This window comes from Numenius arquata, chromosome 3 (genome assembly GCF_964106895.1).
Source record: "Numenius arquata chromosome 3, bNumArq3.hap1.1, whole genome shotgun sequence".
In the NCBI taxonomy this organism is placed as follows: Eukaryota; Metazoa; Chordata; class Aves; order Charadriiformes; family Scolopacidae; genus Numenius; species Numenius arquata.
Genome location: NC_133578.1, coordinates 49,584,315 through 49,601,184, shown reverse-complemented (window position 1 = coordinate 49,601,184; position 16,870 = coordinate 49,584,315). Strand labels below are relative to the sequence as shown.

The 16,870-nt window shown below is 43.4% G+C and overlaps 1 protein-coding gene across 1 annotated transcript in view; it reads right to left on the bottom strand.

Moving 5' to 3' along the window:
• Window positions 1-15,743, bottom strand: part of WWP1 (WW domain containing E3 ubiquitin protein ligase 1) — a 74,391-nt gene extending 58,648 nt beyond the window's left edge. The window contains exon 1 of the mRNA XM_074146058.1: window positions 15,479-15,743. The gene's annotated coding sequence lies outside the window, so the exon portion shown is untranslated. The remainder of the gene's footprint in view (window positions 1-15,478) is intronic.
• Between the last annotated feature and the right edge of the window lie 1,127 nt (window positions 15,744-16,870).

Sequence of the window (16,870 nt, the reverse complement as noted above, 5' to 3'; positions counted from 1 at the left end):
ATGTATGCATTTGTCTTTGAGTTTCACACCTAAATAATTTAGAATTTTTCTGATAATTAACTAATAAATAATCCACCAGATAAGTACACATGAAAGCCATATGTTACGAAATACAAAGTATTTAAGATTGGAACTATTCAACATGCATGTTCTCCATCAGATTTTCTAACTATGTCTTAAAATTATGCATCATGAAGATGAAAAAACCCGCAACCTTACCCCTAACTTCTGCGACGGTATGCTCAAGGAAGGAAAGGTTATTAACTGTAAGAATCCTTGTGAAAACAATTTAAGCTACAGTCCTATGCTGAAACTGAAGGCAATGATGGCACAAGACATATTCAGAACCATAAAACATAGAACTTTAATAATTAACTTGGAAATTTGTAAAATGCAGTGAGTAGTATTGAACGGTGTCCTTAATGACGAAGTAGAATTTGTAAAAGTATTATTGTAAAAGTATTACAAATAGCAGCCTAACTCATTGTTTAATAGCTTAGAAAATATGAGAAATTCAAATTGGGTTTTCACTGATCACTTAAGATAATACTGCTAAGGGCACTGATTTTCCTTGTCCTCACACAAGGGAAACACACCATCGCAGTACGTTGAGGACAGAATTGCAATAAGACCACCATTTGCTGAGCAACAAATTATTTTCTGTGGCACCTACTGCTGCTTTTAAACTTCAGCCAAACAAATATTGAGGGACTGAAATGCAGTTCTCCACCTCAGACATATAAATATTATCTATGCAAACAAATCAATCTAGAAGACTTGAAGGAACAGTAGTAAGTGCTGTTGTAACAGTAGGACATATTCTACACTAATAACGAACACAGGAAACTATTTGGAAGTTGGTGGTCCAGTAAGAGTGCTCTTAGCACCAAACATTCAACCCATAAAACATATAATCACTATTTATAATCCCATATCACAAAATCACAGAATGGTTGAGGCTGGAAGGGGCCGTTGGAGGTCATTTGGTCCAAGCCCCCTGCTCAAGCAGGGTGACCTAGAGCCAGTTGCCCAGGACTGTGTCCAGATGGCTTTTGATTATCTCCAAGAATGCAGACTCCATCACCTCCCTGGGCAGCCTTTGCCAGTGCTCAGTCAACCTCACAGTGAAAAAGTGCTTCCTGATGTTCAGAGGGAACCTCCTGTGCTTCAGTTAGTGCCCATTGCCTCTGGTCCTATCACTGGACACCACTGGAAAGAGCCTGGCTCCGTCCTTTTTGCATCTGCCCTTCAGGTATTTATATACATTGATGAGGCCCCCACAAACTCTTCTCCAGGCTGAACAGTCCCAGCTCTCTCAGTCTTTCCTCAAAGGAGAGGAGCTCCAGTGCCTTAGTCACCTTCATGGCCCTTCGTTGAACTCTCTCCAGTATGTTCACGTCTCTCCTTTACTGAGGAACCCAGCACTGGGCACAGGACTCCCAGGTGTGGCCTCACCAGAGCTAAATAAAGGGGAAGGATCACCTCCCTCAACTTGCTAGAAATCCATTGTCTAATGCAAACTGGGACAGCATTCAGCATATTCGCCCCAAGGGCACGCTGCTGGCTCATGTTCAACCTGATGTCTACCAGCACCCCCAAGTTCCTTTACTGCCAGCAGAATATCTTGCTCCTTCCTGTTAAAAAACACTTCCAAAACCATCTTCAACTGACAATATCCCTCACTTAGGGATCCTTACCTAGAAGCAGCTTACAAGCATTCTTAAAAAATTAAAAAAGGAATTACTTAAGGCTGAGAAGACTGAAAAAAGACCAAAAAATGTTAAGTAGTAAATCCAACTTCAACAAAACAGAGAAGAATAAACTTAAAACAAAGTCCTCATGCTTTCTGTTATCATCATCACACTTTCTGGAGTGAAACTTCAGGCCAGCCAAAACAGTAAGGGACAGAGTAGCATTTCATTTCTCCTGTTTTCACTGAGCCCACCGTGCATACAGACGTGTACAGCTTAAACCAGTGGCTTCTTTAGGATCTGCTTTGACATTAGTAGAACTTCAGCTTCAACAGTCTCCTCCCCGGGGTCTATAAGGCCCTGTCAGCAAGGCAAGTCATTAATTCTTCCAGAAAACCAACAGCTCCTCCAGAGATACTTCAACATCCATGATGCATTGCAAATATTTTGTTTCAAGTTTCAAGTCATCAGCCCTACACCAGACCGACACCAGAGACGGAAGAGACTCATGAGGATCACCAAGTCCAACTCCTGACTCCACAAAGTGCAACCTAAAAGTTAAACGATGTATGTAAGAGCACTGGCTGGACACTTCTTGAACTGGAAACGTTGGTCAGTTCCCAGAGCTAGGATATCACTGGTATCAGCAAGACTTGGTGGAATGAGTTCCATGATTGGAGTGCTGGGATGGAGGGTTACAGGCTGTTCCGGGCAGGCGAGGTGGAGGAGTTGCACTGTATGAAAGGGCGAGGTTTGATTGCACAGCCCTTACAGTTGTGGTTGAGAGCCTCTGGGTGAGGATTAGGGGGACAGGAAACAAAGATGCAGTGGGTGTCTACCACCAATCGCCCAAGCAGGACGTTAGCACTGCTGAGTTATTCTACAGACAATTAGGAGAAACCTCTAGATCAGTAGCCCTTAGCCTGATGGGAGATTTCAACTTCCCAGACATCAACTGGGAATCCCATACTGCTGGAAATTCTTGAAGTTTGTGGACTCCTTGTCACAAGTACTCAATGAGCCAACTAGGAAAGATGCCCTCCTAGACTTGTTATTTGTGACTAGAGAATGACTCCTGTGAGATGTGATGGTAGGTGCCTGTCTCGGCCACAGTGATCACAAACTGGTTGAGTTTAAAATTTTCAGTGTAATAAGCAAAAAGGTCAGCAGAGTTGCTACTCTGTATTTCAAAAGAGCAAACTTTATGCTATTCAGGAAGCTATTTAGCAAAGGACCCTGGGAATCTGCTTTTGAGGGCTCAGGAATCCACAGTTGCCGGTCAGTTTTCAAGAACCACCTTTTAAAAGCACAGGAGCAGGGAATTCCAGTGTGCCAATAAGTCAAGCGAGCGGGGCAGAAGACCAGTTTGGCTGAACGGGAAACTCCTCGGGAGCTGCAGAGGAAAAAAGAAACTGTACGATCTCTGGAAGCAAGGTCAGGCTCTGCAGTAAGATTATAGAGCTGCGGGTCGTATACGCAGGGAGAAGACACAAAAGGCCAAAACTCAATTAGCGTTGAAACTCATCAGTGCTGTGTCAGATAACAAGGGCTTTTTTAACTACATTGATAGCATGATGAGGTCTAAAGAAAACATTTGACAAATCCTTGTTGAAGATGGTCACCTGACTAATAGGGATGAAGAAAAAGCAGTGGCATTCAATGGTTTTTTTGCCTCAGTCTTTAATAATACTAACAGACCTTGGGCTGTTAGCATTGAGCCGGAGGACTACGAGTGCAGGAACAGTGACTTTCCGTTTGTGGACACTGAAATTGTAAAAGACCAGCTGAATGTTCACAAGTCCCTGGGGCCTGATGGAATTCATCCCGGAGTACTGAAGAAGCTAGCAGATGTTATGGCAGTGTCCCTCTCCATCGTCTACCAAAAGTCGTGGTGGTTTCTGGAGGTCCCTGGTGACTGGAAGCTAGCCCATGTTATTCCAACTGTGGGATAAGCAAGTTCAAGGTGTGCTGAGTGAAGAACTGGCTGATGGGCAGATCTCAAAGAGTTGTAGTGAATGAAGCTACAGCTGGCTGGCAACCAGTCACCAGCGGTGTTCCTCAAGGCTCAATTCTAGGGCCAGTTCAGTTCCCTGGGACATGCTGTTGACTCTCCTGAGGGACAGGCAGCCTTGCAGAAGGATCTAGATAGACTGGAGCATTGGGCAACAGTTAATGGGATAAAATTTAAAAAGTCCAAGTGCCAGATTCTGTGCCCAGGATGGAGTGACACCAGGCACAAGTATAAACTGGGAGAGAGCAGCCCTGCAGAAAGGGATCTGGGGGTGCTGGTTGACAGCAGGCTCAACATGAGTCAGCGGTGTGCCCTGGCAGCCAAGAGGGCAAACCCCATCCTGGGGTGCATCAAACGCAGTAGAACCAGCCAGTCAAAAGAGGTGATTATCCCACTGTATTTAGCATTGGTGCAACCTCACCTCAAGTACTGTGTGCAGTTCTGGGCCGCACAATTTAAGAAGGATATGAAGGTCCTTAAAAGCAGCCAGAAAAGGAGAATAAGGCTGATGAAAGGGCTGGAAGGCATTTCCTACGAGGAGTGGCCAAGGACTTTGGGTTTGCTTGGTTTGGAGAAAAAGAAGCTGAGGGGCAACCTCACTGCTCTCTACAGCTTCCTGAGGAGGGAAGTGGAGAGGGAGGTACTGATCTCTTCTCCCTGGGATCCAGTGACAGGGTGCGTGGGAATGGCTCAAAGCTGTGCCAGGGGACGTTTAGACTGGACATCAGGAAGCATTTCTTCAGAGGGTGGTCAAACACTGGAACAGGCTTCCTGGAGAGAGGCATTTGCACAATGCCCTTAACATGCTTTAACTTTTGGTCAGCTATGAGCTGGTCAGGCAGTTGGACTAGATGATTGTTGTAGGTCCCATCCAACTGAAATGTTCTATTCTATTCTTGCACACCAAGAGGCTTGGGGCCATGACCACTTCCCTTGGGAGCTTGTTCCAGGGTATGACCACCCTATCAGCGAAAAACATTTTCCAAATATCCAATCTAGACTTCCCCTGACACAGTTTCAAGCCATTCCCACACATCCTTTCCCTGGACACCACGACATCAGCGATTGTCCCCTTGTGCTCAGCATTGGTGAGGCCACACCTGGAGTATTGTGTCCAGTTTTGGGCACCTCAATCCAAGAGAGATATCGAGGTGCTGGAGCGAGTGCAGAGGAGGGCAACGAAGCTGGTGAAGGGCCTGGAAAACAAATCATATGAAGAGCGTTTGAAGGAGCTGGGACTGTTTAGTTTGAGGAAGAGGAGGCTGAGGGGAGACCTCATCACTCTCTATAACTACTTGAAAGGACGCTGTAGAGAGGTTGGTGCTGGTCTCTTCTCACAAGCAAATAGCGACAGAACAAGAGGGAATGGCTGCAAGCTGCAACAGGGTAGGTTTAGACTGGACATTAGGAAGAAATTCTTCACAGAAAGAGTGGTCAGACACTGGAACAGGCTGTCCAGGGAGGTGGTTGAGTCACCATCCTTGGATGAGTTTAAGAGTCGCTTAGATGTGGTGTTGGGGGATATGGCGTAGGGGAGAACTTTGTAGAGTAGGGTAGATGGTTGGACTCGATGATCCCAAGGGTCTTTTCCAACCTAGATGATTCTCTGATTCTATGATCAGTACCTCCTTCTCTGCTTCTAAGCTGAACATATAAAAGCAGCTGAAGATCCTCAGCTGCTCCTCATAAGTCATGCCATCTAAGTCAAACCATCTTTTCTGCCCTCCTTTGGACACATTCTAATATTCTTCACGCACCAGGTTTGATACAAACATTGCTGTATTTATCTTTCTTAAGCCAACCCGTATGCAGTTCCCACCCTCCACTCCAGAAAACCAATCTTCGTCCACTCATATTGGCAGGGTGAGCAAGCTACATACAAAAATATCTTGTTTTCTGTATTTTTTCAAGCACATTCACTGACAATTGTTTCAGATGCTGCAGTACTGATCCATGCATTAGCTACAAGATATTGCCAGCATCATATTAGGATCTAAGAAAAAATACAGCACAATTATAGATTTTTTTATATAAAAAAACCTGTTTTTCAGAGTGTTATGCAGGAGGTCCAAACAAATGAGACTACGATTCCACTGCACACATCTGCCTGTTCTGCTTTGCCTTATACTCAGACTAGCAAAGACCTTTTTAGCCCGATTTCTCAAGCAAGCATCACATGTATGATTCATACTGTCCACCTGCCTCTTCCCACTCTTCACCTCCATCCCTCTAAATGAATCTGTTCACCACCAGATTTAGTTAAAATAAACTGAGAAGTAACATCCTCTGATACAGTAAGTTCCCACGAGCTTCATGAAATTCAACAGCTAGGTAGAGGAAAAAAAAAAAAAAACCCAAACATTTCCTGCGTTGCTGAGCAAAGGGTTGCAGCACGAACTCGGGCTACCCGTGCTGCCTGGCTCAAAGGCTACACAATCCCTACAGACACAGCTCTGAATCAGCCTGAGCTGGAGCTGTGCATCGTGGCTTTTACAAGCAAGAAGGGTCAAGGACAGCAAAGGAAAAGAGATTTGCGATGTGAGAAAGATTTGTATGAAGCCTAGTTCCACTGCTCACAGAGCAACTTACGGGCAAAATATTTAGGGTACACCTCGCTTGTGAATCTTAATCATGATGGTGCTTCTAGGCCCTACCACAATATCAAGTAATGATAACAATCCCTCCTCTGTGTATTACATATAGGACCACATGCACAGTGAAATAATAAACAAACTCTAGGCTCTGTTCATTGAGCAGAACAATGGTAGATAAAGGCTGTCACTCCAACACATATGTCAAGAAATTAGGGAAGACTCTTTTCTCCCTTACTTTAATATTCAGCTGAAGAGCCTTCATAGCTGCCAGAATACATAATTACTCTAGCTACACATTAGTCTTTAACCCCTCTGGGTTGCCTGCTACTATAAATAATCCTAAAAGTTTATATAAACTATTGTTTATCAGACTTGCAGCAAGAGCAATGTAAAGTAATATAGTAAGTAATATACTAAATAATAGTATATAGTAATAAATATAGTAATACTAATAAAGTAATATACTAAGAATATAATAAGCTCTAAAATATGGGCTAATTTTATTATACCTACACTGCAAAATGAAAACCTTACCATAGTTACATGTAGGCACTTCCATATTAAATACTATTTCCATATTAACAATATGGAAAATTGAGAAGTAAGGGCTTCAGAACAGGCAGGCAGCCTGAGCACATACCAGGAGTGCTCAGATAGCTTACAAAATCCACTCATAAGAATTCGTGCCTGTCACCACCACCTTAATTAGTCACAATAGCCATGACTACCATAAGTACATCTCTGCTGTAGTCACAGCAAAATTAACAAACCGACAAATTCAAAAACATTGAAGATGTCAATCAAGAGGGCTGCTGTTTCTGTTACACCCTACCCCTTGCTCTTGTGGCAATATGAAGAAACCATGACTAAGGAATACCAGTAACGGGAAACACATTAATATTGCCTCATAAAACAGTCTCCCAGTCTCCCCATTGTTCTGCTAAGTCAGTAGAAAACAACAGTTCAAAGAAGAGGAGAAAGAGAAACCTACTAAGCATTACGGGCTAAAATGGCAGAAAGGGTCTTTGAACATTTTTCGGCAGTGAGGTTTGATGCAATCCACCTCCCTCCAGTAACTCAATCTCAAAAAACAGCTCAAAGAGGTGTAAGCAGAATTCGCTGCATGTTCTCACTCTTTTCTCTGAATATTTGCTTTTTGAAATGTGCTATGCAGGCCTCTTTCCAGCTGTCAATCTCATGTTAAAGCACTAAAACATGCCTGTCCTCTTCTTAAAAAGCTGCCTGCTTCTACTAATTATTTTCCGATATGATTCTAATCTGAGTTAATCTGATTCCAGAATTTAACTACACAAAAATGACAAGTTGAGAACACAAAAATGAGTGACACGTAAGTCTTACCAGAAGAGCCCAAAGCTTGACTTCTCAAGGGCCAATACTGGACCATATCTATACATTTCATATTAAGTTTAACTCAGTGTTACAAAGGAATTACTGGGCTATAAGAAAACTACTTAACTGTTGTAGTAAAACAGTGTTTCAAATATTAATTATTTTCATTTTAGGTGAACAGATAGAGATGAGAAATGCAGATACTCTCATGAAGGTCAGCATCCTTTCTGGTGAAAAGCTAAAGGCTAAATTAAATCACCTTAAATCACTGAGAGTTAATTCTTGAGAACAACACTGCCTTGAAACCCAGCGACTACAAAAACTGCACAGAAAAGGTCATCCAACTCCCCACTGAAAGAAGTCAATTTTCAAAAATATTTCCTTTATTCATGTTGATTTTCAAGGAACTTTTGAGGGTAGATATCAGAGACAGAGGAACGACAAGAAATGGAAAAGCATCTTCAGCATCCTTTATCCACATAACCTCCACTTGCATGATATGATCAACACACCGGTCTTCCAGGCTGAAGAGTATTAAGAATCTTTAGTCATAAGTCTTCTTTCATATAAACCAATCATTCTTGCTGTCCTCCTTCGTTACCTTCTCCAGCTCTACTATGTACCTTTTGAGACAGGGTGGAAAAAGCGGAAAAGATGAAAAAATGCACGAAGCACTCATTCAAGACAGGAACGCACCGTGGATATAAACAGTGGCATCATGATGTTGTCTGTTTCATTCTTTACTCTATTCCTACATCTTCTACATCAACGTTTGAAACCATCAGCTTTTAAGCTGGGGGGGGGAGGTGTCAATAAACATCTGTTCTTATTTCCCTTCTGTTAACAGGGAGGGATTGAAACACAAAATTTTCAAGTATACAGGAAAATAAGCCCAAAGTGTGTGTCTCTGGTAATACAGATTTATTTAATCTAATTCTAATTTCTTATGAACTTTCAAGCTTTGAAACTGAAGCAACCAGCATAATATATTTACTCAAAATAGACAATATCAGCCAAATCTGAAAATAAGCTCTCTGTGGTAGTTTATTAAAAAAAAATCCAAGAAAGGCTGTAGTGGCCAGTCTAGACTAACTTGGTCATAGGAAGTATTTAAAGATGTGCTTAGTTTATGCACTCAAGTACAATCTGTATAATCTTTTTTATTAAAACTCCTATTACTTAGCAACAGATTTTCTCCTTGTTTGTGTAACAATCTATTCTTTATATTGAATCATACACCAACCAATCCCAACCGAACTTGGAAGAATTACTTCTTGATAGACTACCCTACTCAACTTTTCTAAGCGTGTTCTAGCACCTCCCTGTTTAGTTGTATGACAGAGGGTTAAAAACACAGGCTGAAATTTATTCATATTCTATTCAAGGTTCTGTAGGTCTCTGCTGGAGGCCTCCTCTCCCTTTACTTCTTATGCTAAAAATAAACATTTTCCATTCTATTTGTACAGGAGCAGTACTATTCCAACCGTTTTCTCCAAATCAGTTATTTTTTCCTGATTAAAGATGGAATACAAACAACAGGCCATTTGTAAAAGAGCTACAGCTAGGAAGTCTTCACATAGTACCAGAACGATTTGCCATACAATAATACATAAGTGTATTTGTATGTTATAGTCTTAATACATTTCAACATTTACTTTTTATTCCATTCCCAATGGGACATTTTCATAAAGCAATCCATCATTATGTTAGGCTCTTATTACCAAATACTTAATTTACACACCATCTTGATGAACAGTTCTAGCTGCTCCTTCCAATGTGCATTAGGTTTCAGACATTAACACAAAAATGTATCTGTCAGCAAATATTAAACTAGCCCCTGTTACATCTCTCTGAAGTTTCTACTTCCATTAATCTATAAATAATTTCACCGCATACAGATTTTACCAGTTCATTAGTAGCACTCTTTTTGAAATGTTACGAACTAAGACTCCAACTAGTTTTCTTCCCCATAGCTATTCCCTTAACAATGCAGTTTTACTCACCATCCCATGACAGCACAGCTTTGTCAGCAATCTCTCACAAAACATTCAGAGATTTAATATATATTTTTAATGACACACAAATATCAGTCTTCTACCATATTTTTCAATACTAACTGAATTTTTTCCTGTCCTCTTAGCTTGCATGCAGAAGCCAAAAATACACTTTCTTTTTCTTTTATATAAAAAAAAAAAAATAAATCTTTCCAGATAATATAGTAAGACAGTGATCACTTTTTAAAAAGCTATCAGTGTAAGAAGGTTGCTGGAAGTGGAAAATAAAAAGTGCTAGGAACAAAGGAATTAAGGGAACTGAAATCTAGGAAAAAGCAGCTTCCACACTTCCAATCTAAGGGGAAGAAAAAAGGGAAGTCTGGCAATCCTGTTGCTCTTCATCTTCTATTTAGCTTTCCTCTTCTATTTTATTTTAATTTTTGACTGTTACATTTACACAGAGATACTGTAATGTCACTCTGTATACTAGAAAATGCAAAAGAGCTAAATCCAATAAGGTCAGTTTTTAAGACAATGTACCCTGATCTGTTCAGCAGTTTAAGTTCATGCCTACAAACAACCAAAAAAAAACAAAACCAAAAACCACCCCAACCTAACAGCTTACTGAATTCCTCAAGTGCTAGCAGAGCACTGTGTTCAAAACTGGACACGTGTTCTTTTTCTCTTCTGATGCCTAAGTATATTGTGCAGTTTTACAGATTATGAACTTTATCTTTCCTGTTTACTTTTCCCTGTTCTAAAACTACAACTTTTTTGATTTGGTTTATACTGAGAAATCACTGGCTGCCTTGAAATGCACATACAATCCAAAAAGTTCTCTCATAGTTTTCACCCACCTATACGGGAGCACATAAAAGGTTTCATTTGTTTCTTTTTTAAAGGTCTTTTCCTGCTAATCTCTTGATCCATTTAAAAGCTTCTAGCAAAAAAATCTTGGTTAGAAACCCCAGTAACTAGAAATGTGTGCAGACTGTACTTTTTTTTGTCTGTACTGACAGAAGCACAGACAAGAGCTCTCTTCTGCCCACTTCAGGCTGCAAGGTGAAGACACTTGAACGTGTAAAATAAAATTATTTTGCTGTTTACTTTTAAAATGTGACAGCCTCGTCTTGTCATTTTTTTAAATTGTTTTCCTCCATCTCCACAATGATTTTCAGCAAGGTAACTCTCAAATCCTAACAGAAAAAAAGTAGATGGTGTAATTCTCCGCCACTAGAACTACTTGAGAAGGTCAGTTACGAACAGGCATTTGTGTTCTCAATGCCGATTACACATAAGACAAATCAAGAGAATGTCCTACTGTGTTTTTAGTAACAGATATTTATATTTGAAAAAAATTCTGAAATTATTTGAGCCAACGGAAGATTAGACATCAGAGGCTGAATTTCCTGAACTTCACTACTAAAGAAAAGACTATTGGCCGTACTAGTTACATCACTCAAAGTTAACATCCTTAAGAGTGAGAATGTTAAGAAGTCTTCAGGTTTTGAACTGGTTATGCTTAAGTACGCTCAGACCCTAGTCAAAGCAGAACATAAGCATCTCTAACATAGTCCAGCAATAAGAAAAACGGTGATTAATTAAAAAAAAAAAAGTTTCAAAAGCCCAAGAATGTAATCTGCTTTGTTAAACTCATGCTTCACTCTAATTTTTATTAAAGACTTTATTTTATTTAAAAGGCATTATAAAATAACAGAACCAGCTAAGTAAATTTCACTTTCTTCTTCAAAGTCAGTAAAATTTATAAGCTAAATCCAAATCCATATTCTCGTTCAATACAATTTTGAAAGTGCTTTTTTGACAATACTGAATTATCAAACTGTACACTAGATTACAAGCTTTCACAACCCTCAACATTGACTACGGGGAGAGGGAATAAAAAAAAAAAAAAATCATTTGTTTGCTACGTATCTGTTGTTACAGAACCACAGCAGTGTACAGTCATGCAAACCTGCAATGATTAATTGCTTCACACTACATACCATATGTGTAATAGCTATTAAGACCTACATGTAACATGAGCATAAAGGTTTCCTTGACATATTTTCCCTGAAATGCTAAGAAATTATTAAAAAAAAAAAAAAAACAAACACAAAAAACACTCACACAGACATCCCCCACAGCATTCTCCCAGGTAAATAATTCTGACATACTGTAACTCTGACAGCTGATAGCTTCCCTGAAATCTCTCGTATTCCTCTGTAAGGCAACATTACGCTTGCAAAACAGAGCTATACTTAAGTATGCTTCTGGTTAAACTATTAGGTCCTCCAACACAGCAAAAACATATCCCAATAAGCAGCAAATATAACTTTTCACTTACAGAAAGCAACTAAGAACAAAAACTCAAGTCTTAAAAGGTACTGTAGCAAATTTTAGCAAAATCAATGCCAGGCCACTGTTCTACGAGGGAAAAAAAAAAAAAAAAAAAAAAAAAGATGTACTACTACTAACATCTTTTCGACAAGTCTTTGGAATGCCTCTTCTGGATACTCCAACTCCTGCTGGTGAGGAAGAGGAGATTCCTCTCACCAGCCATATCATTTTCCTTCAAGAAAACAGAAGTGAGATCTCCCATACTTCCAATGGTTCTTACCTATGACTATTTTATGTCACTACAGGAGAATGTCAGAAGATTCTGATAAATATGATCTGACACCCAGAGAAAGTGGGCTACTGATGCAATGAAAACAAATCTTTCAAGAAGGACCTGGGTGTAACCAACTCCTATTGTCTGCATCTGTACATACAACAAAGCAACTCAGAAGAATATCGCTATACGTTGTGTAACTCAAAATTCAAAGGAAGAGTTCGGCAGTTGTGGTTTACAAGTTTCACAAGGACAGCAAAAATGACAGGACTGTGGTTAATCCAACAGTACTACAGCAACTGAGGAGCCCTGCCCCAGTTCACAGACTTTAATACAGGAAGGCACAATGGAGCAGCTTTCCTACGGAGCGAGTCATTTGCAATTAATACAGAGCTAGAGAGCCCTTTTTTTTTTTTTCAATTGAGGTGAATGTCACACTGTGGAGAAGCAGGTAAGAGCACTACTAACCTAGCTTAAAAGATAGGACATTTTTAACAGTAGCTTCACTCCTCTTCAGTCTTTGTGAAGAAAGAGAACCTTTTTAAGCAAGTTCAAAATAACTTCCAAGAATCACTTAGGCATAGTTTGCAGGAGCCCTTTTTTCATTGTTTTTGTCTATCCATTTCCTCTCCAAGCCTTCTCACTTCATTATCTGCATTTCACCCAATTAAACTCTAGGATGAACCTGGGGTTTTGGGTTTTTAAAGCTAACAATGACTGTTTGCTCTAAGTGCATAAATAGTTGCCATTTCCAATTAATAAACATGGGTTAGGTCACGATTTTTTTATTATGGTACCTTAGTTTTCAAATCTAGTGGTTTTATGGCCTAGGAACGCTGAAGCATGAAGAAACTGAATGCAGTATCAACTTCCTGCCATAGATCCTTACCCCCCCCACTTATTTGTATCCAAAGACCAAAAGAAATCTCTCTTGCCCCACACACGTTCTTTCAAAAGAAAAAACAGGAAAGTGGGTAGAAATTCCCATTTATTGGAATTTCCAACTTCATCTGGAAAGATAAAAGCAACAGAACTAGCAGACATTCCTCCTTCTTCCAAGGGTTCCACAGACTCAGGAAAAGGGGTTGGCTCTGTCAGTGTTCCCGTAATTTAAGAAGCACTTGTAGACAGGTGATTATTTAAACTGTATTGCCAGCCTTTTAACAAAAACACACAGGCTGACTTACAATGTTTTGATCACTGATGTTTAGCAACAAACATAAATTATTTTTCCAACAAAAATAATCCATATCTTTTTGGTAACAGGGTGTCCCATACCGAGACATTAAATCAGTCCCGGGCATGTAAAAATGCTTTCATCTTTTCAAGTATAATTATGTATGCAAGGGAATTATTCTACAGTATCATTGGAAAAAGACTACTGACAGTGGTAAGTTACTCAAGCTAGAAGCATTTATAGGATCAGGCCTTTAAAATATAGTTCAAAATGCACACCAAAGAGGTGACAAAAGGATTCTATACCCACAGTTTCACAAGCAACATCAGCTTAAAGTATTTCTATTTGCCCCATTTGAAAGCATCTTTGTCAAGAGTCCAGATAAACTGTGCTTTTACAACTGTAAAATTTTTCCCAAAAGAATGAAAAATCATTCAGATTTTCTTTTATGCAAGATTTCTTTAAACTTTATAAGTATTGAATCAATGAGAAATAATAATTCAGTTTATACCTTGACCAACATGGACTCAGAGAAGGCAGCATACGAAATTAAAAATAAATTTAAAAAGCCAGTCCAAGCTAGTGAAGCATTATCACAGCCCAACAATAACCAGTTTGTCTCTACATCACAAAGGGATTAAACCAGAATACGAATTTTAACGGGAGGATCTTATTACTACGAAGGCCATACTGTCTATTACATCTATGACCATATATGAGCCAGCCACCTGCAGTCAGTGGCAGCATCACCTAGTAAGCCAGTGTTATTAAACTTGCATAACCTGGGTTTTTTTTTAATGCAAAATATCCCGATGACTTTCTACATGACACGGGTACCATGTGAAAATATGAATGAAATATGAAAACATCTTGCTACAGTTTCATCCAAACACTGAAGAGCTCCCATTAAAATGATTAGATAGCGTTAAGTCCTTCTCTCTCTTTGATGTACAGTTTAAACATTTATAGGTCTGAAAGCAGAGCCAGATCATCCTAGTTAAACTGGGATGAGAACTGGTATTGTTCCAAAACTAAGACAACTACAAATAAAGCCAAATAAATAAACACACCGCGTTGTAACATTTTGGCACAACATAAACAAAGATAAACGACATAAACGGGTCTTTTGAGGTCTGGAATCCACACAGTCTGCTGAGCGATAGGTACACTAAGAGGACCCAGAGAGGCTGGCAGACATGTCTAACTGGAGCAGTCACCTCTTGAGAGGAGGCACACTACAAACACCCAGCGGGGGGACAGCGGCTCGTTACAGAGGGGGAAACGGCTCTCCACCTCCTCCCTCCCCAATTTCACCAAAGGAAGGTGAACCGAAACGCAACAATATCCGTCTCCTCCGCTTTCATCCCGCCGATAAGGGAGCCGAGGGCCGGCCGGGGACCTGCCTCGCCGACTCCCGGCGGCTAATGCCTCTCGCAATCCACTCAGCGTTGACACAGGTCAGGACTCAGCCCTCAAGTCACCCCCACCTCGAAAGGCCGCGGACAGGAATAAACAAGGTTATTCGCCTGTCACCGGACACCAACGACACTCCTCCGCTCCTGTTCCCCCCACACACACACACACCTCCACATCTCCTCACCACAGCACCCACCCTCCCTGCCCCGGCCAGGTGCGGGCCAGGAGGCCCTCAGCCCCCTCCACACATGAGGGGCAGGGAAACACAGCAACCCTCCAGGCACCAAACGGGGGGCACCCAAAGGGGAGAAGCAACAGCCGCCACCCCCCGTGCCCGGGGGGGGCTGCGACGAGTTGGAAGTGCCGGAAAGCAGAGACCGAGACCTTACCACAGCTCCCTTCGCCATTTTAGCCCCCCACGCCCATTCCCCTCCTCTCCGCCCCTCAGTGACAGGGGCAGCTCGCACCCGTCCGGAGCCCACCCCCCCCCCGCCCTGGTCGCCCCCGCGGCCCAACGGCGGCGGCGAAGAGCGAGGAAAAAACGGCAGCCGTTCTTCTCCTCAGGCCGGCCGGGCTCCGCCGGGCCAGACCGCAAAGCGAAACGGCTGCGGCACAGCCTGTTTTGTTTCCTTACCGTGGCTCGCAGCCTCACAGCTGCCGCCGCCTCCTCCTTCTTCTTCTTCCTCCCACCTTTTTTCTTCCTTTTCTCCTCCTCCTCCTCGCCGCCGCCGCGGCGGCTCCTCACCCCTCCGCGCCGCGCTCCGCCGCCGCCGCCGCCGCGCAGAATGATGCCATCTCACAGCGGCATCGGCGGCTGCTGCACAACAGCCCCCCTCCCGCCGCGGCCGCCCCTGCGCCTCCTGCTGCTGCTGCTCCTCCTGCTCCCGCCGCCAACGGCCGAGCCAGCACAGGGAGCAGGAACTCGCCGAGCCGCCGCCGCCGCCACCCGGGCGGGAGGGCCCAGTCGGAACCGAGTAGTGCGCAGCGGCGGCGGGAGCGGGGCGGGGAGGGGAAAGGGGAGCCTCAACCGAGGGCTCTTCAAAGGGGACAGGGCTTATTCCTAGCGCCTGCCCCGGGCTGAACCAAGTCGAGCGCTGCGGCGGGGAGAAGGGTCGAGCGGACGGAATCAACCTCTCCAACGGCAGGGGAGGAGGGGCCGGGCCCCAGCGGCCGGGTGCCGTCGGCCGGGAAGAGCGCGCTCGGGCAGGGGAAGGGTGGCTTTTGCGAGTCGCTGCCTCCCTCCTCCTCCCCTACCCTGAGGAAGCTCCTCTGCGGCGCCGAGAGCCGGCACACCCGCGATAAAGACCGGGGGTGTCTTCTCCACCCGCCTCCCGAGCGGGCTGCGCAGGCGGGGCGGGCTCTTGCGCCCCGCCGGGAGCCTCCGCCGCGGCCCTGTCATCCGCAGCCAGCGGGACCCGTCCCGCCGATGCCCTTCCTCTGCCGCCCGGCCTCTTCTCCCTCTCCCAATCGCTGATACTTTCCCGTTGTGAGGAGAGCGGGCGGGCGGAGGTCGGGGGGGGAGGCAGCTCCTCGCAGCCCAGGGCGGCGGGAGAGCTGCTGAGAGGGACGCCCGGGCCAGCGGTGGCAGCAGCCGGGCCGCCCCGCTGCCTCAGAGCTACCCTGGGCCGCAGCGGCACCGACCCCGGCGCCAGCGAGGGGCCGGCTGTCCTGAGCCAGCGTGAAAGGAGACAGAGGCATTCCCCACACGTTTACAAACCTAAAAGTACTCTAATGCATGCGCGTGTGAGGCTTAAGTTGCCCCTATGTGTTGAAGGCTAAGGAAGCTTTAGCCCCGCACCGGGTAGCGTAAGGCAACGCGATGGAGGCAGTGGCAGCGTGAGCTTTTGGGCACGCACAGGGCCTTTGAGCGGTTGTCTCGGAAAGCCCAGCGCCGCTCTTAATTGAGAAAGAACAAAAGCTTACAGTATGAGACCCTGAAGCAACTTCCAGCAAAGTCTGGTATTTTGTTGTTTTCAAAGCAACAACGCGAGGGCCAGCAATCTGATTTGGGCATATAAATTCCTTC